Here is a 9646-nt window from a genome sequence, read left to right as displayed (position 1 = left end):
ACTGGGGGGTACAAGTCGGAGTACAATTACATTTTAATTTACAATGCGAAATGAATGCGTCTCGGCATCACGCCAAACCCATCACAAATGGATGCTCACCCCATCTGTATGACAATGTAACTTCCATTGTCTTACCAATTCCATCAGCCCTTGTATCCGACACCAACATTACTTGGCCAACCTGCTCCATTTGGAATGCGAGCCAAAAGCCGTATACACTCTCCTGAGACTGACCCCAGAAGGCTATACAAAGCAACATGATACCTCTCCACTCAATATATAGAATGAAAGAAATAGCAGTTAACATACACCTGAACCGGTTATCTGATGTTAGTTATGTTGATGGCCACTACCCTCAGCCATTTCCAAACATACTGTACTATGCTGCCTTGGAAAAGGGGAGGGGAGATCAACCCACTCCCCCTGCTATTGTTCCGCACACCAGTGGTCCACCGTAAAACCCTGCAAACAACGCCCCTGATGCGTTGAAAATTTGAAAGTCTCCCACACAGTCTTGTATTCCAATTGATTATTCAGTACACTAACACCAATATCTGTATAGAGAGCCTGCTCCCAGAGGAAAATCTGCACCTTGCTCAACAAGTGGCCTCCAGACTGGAGCATCCTAAACACCCAGTTCTTTACCCACAGACCTAATGTCATTATAACCCGTAGCATGCCGTGCTTAACCCTAAAGGATCCTATACCCTGTCGTCAATATCTATATCGATGCTTAGCAAAGACATAACAGCATGAGGGCCCTCTTGTAATGAAAATGTTCAGAGGTGCCCAATTTTAACCACATATGTAGCAGCCCAAACGCTCCTGGTTCCTTCTTTGGGACTTAACCTAAAAAAGAGGGGGTATCCCCCCAATCTTGCCATTTTGTAATAATTAAAGAGAAGCCTTTTGTCCAATATGACAAAAAAAAAGCCCTGGACACTCTGTCCAGAGGAGAGACCGTTACCACCCCTTTGTAGTAGAGGGTCAATCTTCATGGTGCAGCCACCTTTTATTCTGCCAGCCCAAATTTCTGTGCATGGTTCAGACAAAATCCACTGCACTACTGTATATGTACTGCTATTATTAATAGATGGAAGGAAGTGGCCACCTTGGGACCACCGCTCGGCACAGCACCCTGCCTGTTATCATAGGGAGCCATGGTAACGCCACCAACAGCAGTCTTCCTCTGGGTCACGAGCCCCGTTCCCACAACCTATGAGAGCTACCACAACAACCGGAACAACTGGTACTAAGGCCGAGGCCATGGTTAAAAATACAGCGCTGAGCCAGGAAAATTATCGCCTTCATCCGGCATGTGTGGGGCTTTGGTAGACGCTTCCGCAGGTGTGAGGAGGCGTGTGGAATTGCAGCTGACAGCCATTTAAAATTTTGGCGCTGAGGGAAGCGGAGGGCCGGTCACGTGACCGCCATAAGCCAATGGCAGTCCGTGACGTCGGTGCCGTGACGTGGCATGCTAGCCCCGCCTCCCACCCGCCTCACAAGCGCGTTTGTTGACGCTCATGCAAGGACACAAAAAAGCTCCTGCTTGAGCAGGAGAGCATGAGCGTCAGCGCTGCATTTTTAACCATGGCCCCCGTCTAAGAGTAGCAGACCATTGAAGCTTTACCTCTGGGCATTGTTTAGAATAGAGTGCCTATTCTGTAAACAAACAATCAGTGGAGGGGAGAGTGTGGCTGAGGGAAGAGAAGCCATACTACAGGGTTGGCCAACTCCAGTCCTCAAGGGCCCACAACAGTCAGGTTTTTTAGGATATCCCTGCTTCAGCACAGTTGGCTCAATCCATGGCTCATACTGCAACACCACATGTTGTGGTATTATCCCTTGAGCGACACAGGCAAGGAGCTGTGGACTATCTATTATTGTTACTACTGTATATTGAGTTTGAGGCTCTCTTGGCATCTTTTTGTGCTACAGTATGTGTACCAACTACTGTACCTATATATTTTGCTTTTTACATATCTTTCACTTCTTCATATTTGTGAGCTGATCCTATCTTTTTATTTTGAATGAATTGAAATATTGGGATTTATTCATTGTTTTAGCTTTTTGCATTAGTGACCCAGAACAATGCTGGAGGAAGAAGAAGCCCTTGATACTTAAAAAAAGATTATGTGTAAGTGAATTATTACCACTGTTTTTTTTTATATCACTTCATCAAGAAGGTCACAACTTTAGAACAGAACAGTAGCTTTAGATAAAAATCGCTATTTTCTGAATATGCATTTCCATCAATTTTAGAAAGGTTTGCTAGACCATCTGCCACTGCCAAAGGCTTGAAATCTAAAACTTCTGGTTTCTGTTAAATGAAAAGGAAATTCATTATTGTCTCAAGATTCTGGTATCTGCCGTCACAGAAGGGTGGAGTTTGGGACACTTTTATCCCAACAATTTAAATAGGAATGAGGAAACAGCCACAGAAACCAATACAAATTGCACATGTAGATATGTATTTTTTATTGTGTTAATATAACAAGAATACCAGGTATAGCAACTTGGGATGCCCCGAAGGGGTCCAAATGCGTTAAAAAAAAAATAGCAAGTGGGTGCTGGGAAACACAGACTCAGGTCAAGAGTTTTTCATATGTAGCTGTGTTTCCCCCACCCTCTGGGAGATTCCCCGGCTACCAGGTGCGTGTTTGATGCTGTTGACCTGTTCGCTCACAGAAAGGATGAGATTCCACAGATGTGCAGGCATACCCCGGTTTAAGGACACTCACTTTAAGTACACTCGCGAGTAAGGACATATCGCCCAGTAGGGAAAAGGCAGCTCACGTATGCGCCTGTCAGCACGTCCTGAACAGCAATACCGGCTCCCTATCTGTACCGAAGCTGTGTCCAAGCGGGGAGACTATAGAGCCTGTTATAAATGTGTTATTTACATCAGTTATGTACGTATGGGACGATTGCAGTACAGTACATGCATCAATAAATGGAAAAATGGTAGTGCTTCACTTTCAGTACATTTTCCCTTTACATACATGCTCTGGGCCCATTGCGTGCATTAATGCGAGGTATGCCTGTAATTGTTTGGATGAAACGTGTTGGTGTGCTCCTACGCTGCTGTTTTTGAGCTTTTTGTGCATTAAATAGTTTTTTATACTACTTGGAGTTGCCCTGGATTATTTGCTTCCGGATTCTGGCTGTGCTTCTTTCAAATACCTTATTCTGAGATTCCACAGATGTTGTTGGGGAAACAGGACAGGCTTTAGGGTGACAGCTGGTTCTTCCTCACTTTGGTGTCAGCGCCTCCATCTACTGCAGGCTCCAGTACTTCTGGAAGCAATCCCTGCAAAAGAACTCTCTTCCGAAAGTGATAAATAAGGGGGGCAATATTTCGGGGGAGAAAACCCCTTCCTCAGGCCCGCTCCCTCATGTCCCAAAGGAACATAAGGTACTTCCCTTAACCCTGTACCCCAAAATACGATGAGCAGAGCCCCTATTTTTGATAACTGGAACAGTCTTTATTCTTTCTGTATACAGCATACACTGGGTACACAGCACAATCTATCACTGGTTTCCAGCCTCTGGATGGTCCCTGGACTCGCACCCCAGGCCATGGGCACCAAGGGCAGTCCTAACTCTTCCCCTACTTCCTAGTAGAGCAGGGGGCATGGTACTCACTGCCACTCTCTTAGGGGAGGGGACAGAAGGTGACAGAGCCCTGAACACCTCTGCTATGAGACCAGTCTCTCTCAAAGGGGAGAGACAACTAAAACAATCTGGATGTGCAGCCCCTTAAATACCAAGGGGGAGAGTCCAAGGTCTGAGCCCCTTATTGGGAAGAATACAAGCCTTAGCCCACCTCCCCCCTTGTCACTCAAGGGAGCTGCTTGCTGGTAGGGAAAACCCTGGATTGGGCCTAGCACTGCCTGCACTGATACCAGGACTTACATGTCAGGCAGGGTAGATTAGTAGCAAAGTCAGGCATGGCTACACATATAATCAACAGGGTAGTCAAGCAAATCAAGCATAACTCAATCAACAATGTCTCATGAATTAAAAATGAGGATAATAATTTGTTTAATATATAAAAACTGTTGATAGTTGTGAAAAATATAACAATTGCTTAGACATAACCTCAAATGATCATGTACAGTATACTGTGTCTCATAGCACTAGTCCCAACGCAATGTAGCCAAGTGTCTAAATCAGGGGTGTGCAAACTTCCTGTGCTGAAGAAGTATACTTAGTAAACGAAACACGTCGCGAATGGTGTAACTAGCTTTTATTCAAATCATTAGCTGGCATACACACAAGTGTTTTTTCCCTATTACGAGTTTCCTAACGGACAGGCACCCAGGACGACTACAGGGGACTTCATTCTTACACATGCGCACTTCGCGCCATACCACGCTCACACTCGTGGAGGACTGACGCGAACAGTGTCGCAGTGTTACAGAGACAGCCCCAGCGCACGGGACTGTTACCTGGAAAATCCTATCATCGCCCCTGCATACCGTCACAAGTGGTGCCTGCCGGAGAAAGACATCACCTATATCGGGATTCATTAAAGTTTTATTATATGTAAGTTATTACTTTTTATTACTTACTTTGTTATACAATACACTTACCTTGGTGCGCTCCTGTGTTCTTTCTTGTTCTTGGTTGCTGGCTCTGCCGACGGAGTTCTCCGCCGGGATTCATCTTTGAGGTGGGGGAAGACGCCTCGAACACCAGGAGCTGCAAGAGGACAGAGATGAATTAATTTTCCACAATAATAGGAAGCAAAAGCGCGGACTGAACTTTTTCATATGACGTCACCTACGACATCATTTGGCGTCACGTCTCCATGGCAATGGGTGTCATTTAACGCCGCGTTGCCATGGAGATACGTGGACTGAAGCCGGTAAGTACATTTACAGAGGCCTCATGCTCCGCGGCACCCCCCCAATAATGTCCCGCGCTCCCCAGTTTGCGCTCCGCTAGTCTAAAGCATGTTTACAGCATGTGTAAAGAGTATGTAAAAGGTGTAACTTTTTCTGTGTTTGGATACTTCCATTCACATGATCATCTGTCTGTGAGTTGTCAACATCTAAAATAAGTAGATAGGTCATGCTACTTATAAATGCACACCTTTATGAACACATTTAAGCTGCATAAAAACAGACATCATATGTGTCTTTGTATTGTAAGAGTTGTCTAATACATGTTAATAACGTTTGCATTTGTTTGTGACTGTTGCAGGGTACATGCAACCACACACCCGGGTTCTCTTGATAAGGCTTCTTTATTGAGCCTTAAAAATATACAGCACACAAAAACAAAATAGCTTCTCTTCAGCATAGAAAACAAGGCAGCTTCTCTTCAGCATGCAGGACACAGGCAGTTCATACACATGTACTTTGAAAAACAGACCTTATAGCAGTAATCTCTTCAGTATTTCAGTCCTGTCTCCTGACCAGCTAGCCTGCATGTGTGTACAGCCTGGGGGTTTTAAAACACCTTGATTACGCAGCTGGGGTCAGACTAATTAAGCAGCCCTTCTCAACTGAAACTTAACCTCGTCACTGCTGCACTGCAAGCCTAAACATAGGTTTGCCAGGTATATGGCTGGTGAAGTTCATTCACCCTGTCACATTCCTCCCCTGTTAGTGTGTGGCTGGGGCCACGCACGGCTGAAGCCCGACCATCCACCCTTTCTCTAGAAAAGAAGTCAGCATTTGCATTTTCTTTTCCAGGCCTGTGCTGAATCTCAAATGAGAAGGGTTGGAGGGCCATATACCATCTGGTCAATCTAGCATTGGAGTCCTTCATACTATTTAACCACTTCAATGGAGCATGGTCCGTCACCAGAGTAAAATGGACTCCTACCAGGTAATGCCTCAAAGCCTCGATTGCCCACTTAACTGCGAGGCACTCCTTCTCAATCACTGAGTGTTTTTTTCCCTTGGGAACAATTTCCTACTCAAAAAAAGGATCGGATGTTCCACTCCCTCAAACTGTTGAAGTCTGGGCTTCTAAGGATGGGACCCTCTGATAGACACCTTTTTATGTCCTCAAAGGCTCTCTGACACTCCCTTGACCATACCACTTGTGTAGGGGCACACTTTTTTGTGAGGTCCGTTAATGTGGCTGCAACTTCTGAGTAGTTGGTGATGAACCGCCGATAGTACCCTGCTAAACCCATCAGAGAGCGTACCTGCGTTTTTGTTTGGGGGGTCGGAACTTCTTTCAGGGCAACTACCTTGTCAGCTAGTGGCCTTCCTTTGCCACCTCCCACAGCATACCCTAAGTATTTGGTTTCTGCCTTACCTAAGGCACATTTCTTAGGGTTGGCTGTGAGCCCTGCCTCTCAGAGATTTGAGGACCACTTTCAGCCTATTTAGATGGGCCTGCCAGTGATTACTATAAATGACAATGTCATCTAGGTAGGCTGTGGCATAAGCCCTATGGGGTCTCAGCACTTTATCCATGAGTCTCTGAAATGTGGCTGGACTCCATGCATTCCAAATGGCATTGTCACAAACTGGTATAAACCCATGGGAGTGGCAAAGGCTGTTTTGCACTAGGACTTTTCCTCTAAAGGTACTTGCCAGTATCCTTTTAAGTCCAGCGTGGATATATATTCCGCGTTACCAAGGGTGTCAATTAACTCGTCCACCCTTGGCATTGGATATGCGTCAAACTTGGATACCGCATTGACCTTTCGGAGGTCCACACAAAATCTTACCTTCCCATCGGGTTTAGGGACCATAATTAGTGGACTGCACCGCTCACTGCATGATTCCTCAATAACTCCTAAGTGTAACATTTCTTGTACCTCCTTCTCTACCAGGGCCCTACGACTTTCAGGCAACCTATAAGGACGGGAACGTACTTTTACCCCAGGTGCTGTCTCGAACACATGTGAAATTAAATTAGTTTGACCTGGCAAATCAGAAAAAAGCATCATGGAATTGTGTAATTATTTCTAACAAGTCCCCTTTTTGTTCAGAGGACAACTGTCTACCCATTGGGATTTTATCATCACCCACGATGTTCTCCCGTGGAGGCTGAGGACCCAAGTCTGTTTCCTCCTCCACCGGGTGGATGAATAGAGACCGCTGCATCTTCCAGGGTTTCAGCAAGTTCACATGGTAAATTTGTTTACCCTTCCTGGACCCTGGTTGAGCGATCTCGTAATCCACATCACCCGTGCGGCGGAGTACTTTGAATGGGCCCTGACATTTGGCTAGGAGTTTGCTCTCACAACTGGGTAACAACAACATCACCGGATCTCCTGGGTGAAACACTCTCATACGAGCATTTTGATTGTAATGTCTCTCCTGACTTTCCTGGGCTGATCTAAGATTCTCCCTAGCAAAATGGCCGACCACATCTAGGCCCTTCCTAAGGTCCAATACATATTGCAGGGTATTCTTAGAAGGGGATCGCTGTTCCTCCCAGGACTCCTTTAGGAGGTCTAGGATACCCCGGGGTTGGTGGCCATACAGCAGTTCAAAATGAGAGAATCAAGTGGAGGCCTGGGGAACTTCCCGCATTGCAAACAGCAGAAAAGGGAGAAGTTCATCCCAGGCGCTCTTCTCTGAATCTACAAATTTCCTCAGCATCCCTTTTAGAGTTCGGTTAAATCTTTCCACCAATCCGTCAGTCTGTGGAAGGTAGACCGCTGTCCGAACAGACTTGACCTCTAGTAATTTTAAGACATCCTGCATCAGTTTAGCCATAAAATTTGTACCTTGGTCTGTCAACATAACCTGGGGAAGTCTAACCCGTGAGAACAGCTCCAACAACTTTTGGCTACTTGCTTCGCCGTTGCTGTTCTCAGGGGGAACGCCTCAGGATATCTTGTTGCATAGTCAACTATTACAAGAATAAACCTGTGTCCTTTCGCAGAAGGTTCTAGAGGTCCTACCAAGTCTACCCCAATCCTCTCAAAGGGAACTGACACCAAGGGTAGAGGAACCAAAGGGGCTGTTTTTTGTCCCTTCGGACTAGTTAGCTGGCACATGCCGCACATATCTTAGCAATATCACTATGCATCCCTGGCCAATAGAATCGGAACGAAATACGGTCCAATGTTTTATCCCTGCCAAGGTGACCACCCCAAGGGACAGTATAGGCTAGAGTGAACACAGATTTAACAAACGCCTTGGGAACCAATATCTGTCTGGTGACCTCCCCTGTTTGTGTCTGCCTATTCACCCTATACAGGATAGCAATTGATAATTCAAAATGGGGGAATACTATCACCCCCTGTGCATTCAATATCTGCTCATCAATTTTTGCCACCTTATAATACTGTCTAGCAAGGACTGGGTCTTCCCTTTGCCTCTGGCAAAAATCAGGGAGGTATAGGTCTGGTAAATCTACAGGGCCCATATCCCACTCCTTCTGGCCATCCCCAGCCATCACTTGTGACTTCTGGCTACTAGAATTGTCACCTTGAGACCCAGATTTCTGCAACCAGTCCTGTTTGTCAGAGCGTCTTTGCTTCCAAGTCTTTTGAACCCGCTGTCTACTGGGAAAAAGGTCTGCCGAGAAAGGGAACAGTTTGCCAGGGTTCTCCTGAGCCATAGAATAAGGCTCCTCGTGAGAGACTGGAGCCATTAGGTCCGAAAAGAAAGGCCAGTCCCGGCCGAGCACAACGGGGGCAGGGAGCCAAGGACGACTTCTACTTCGAGGTAGGCCTCCTGACCTTTTACCTGTAGCCAGATTTTGGCCGTCAGATACCGTTTTACATCGCTGTGTATACATTCTAAACTCCATGGAGAGTGAAAAGAACACACGTTAGGCGGTAACCGTTCCTGGAAGACCAGAGTTTTCCCAGAGCCCGAATCTACAAGGACCTGGACGGGTTTTCCCCCAACCTGGGCTGGAAGTAGCCAGGGCATATAATTTTCTCCAGTGAAGGCCGAGGCGATGGTCCTGCTGAAGGAACAATCCATCTGTGGACAGTCCACATGCCGGTGGCCTTGTTCTCCACAGGCGGAACATGGAGAGGGTTCCCTCGCAGGAGGGGGCCGTGGATAGCGCTCCGCTGGACCGGATACTGGAGACCAGGCATCCGGTGGGTCCTGTGGGCGACGTCCTCAGAAGTTCCTCTCATTTGGTGACAAGCCAACATCAGGAAGGGGATGAGGGTCTCGGCGGTGCCTCGGCGTTTTGACTTTTTCCTTGTTGGAAGCACTGCTCCTTTCGTGGCACTTGGTGGTTGCGCATGGAGGGGCCGTAGTTTCCCCGTTGTTCCAATCTCCCTCTTTGGGTCTCCGCAAGTGCTGGTGAAGTTGGATCCGTCGGGTCCAGGGCACTCGCCTGATCTGCGGCCCCAAGGAAGTTCTCAATGAGTCGGACCACCAAAGCTAGGGTTTCAGCAGCATGGCGTTTTACCCATGAGCGTGCGGAAGGGGGTATTATCTGTAGGAATTGTTCCAACACCACTTGCTCAAGAATTGCCTCCTTAGTGCGCTCCTCGGGTTGTATCCAGCGAGTACACAAGTCCAATAACCGCTGAGCGAGGACCCGGGGTCTCATCTTAGCGGTGTACTTCAAGTTCCAGAACTGCTGCCGGTAGGTCTCTGGGGTCAGACCTAAGCGATCCAGTATGGCGGCTTTTACTTGTTGGTAGTCCATTGCCTGATCTGCTGGGAGGCGCTGATATGAGGCCTGGGCTTCTCCTATG

At 47.0% G+C, this 9646-nt stretch overlaps 1 long non-coding RNA gene across 1 annotated transcript in view; it reads left to right on the top strand.

Annotated features, from left to right (window-relative positions):
* Positions 1-9646, top strand: part of LOC142501293 (uncharacterized) — a 67562-nt gene that overhangs the window by 44579 nt on the left and 13337 nt on the right. The window lies entirely within an intron of this gene.

This window comes from Ascaphus truei, chromosome 8 (assembly GCF_040206685.1).
Source record: "Ascaphus truei isolate aAscTru1 chromosome 8, aAscTru1.hap1, whole genome shotgun sequence".
Classification (NCBI taxonomy): domain Eukaryota; kingdom Metazoa; phylum Chordata; class Amphibia; order Anura; family Ascaphidae; genus Ascaphus; species Ascaphus truei.
Note: the sequence above shows the minus strand (reverse complement) of the source record. Positions and strands in the feature narration are given on the sequence as shown.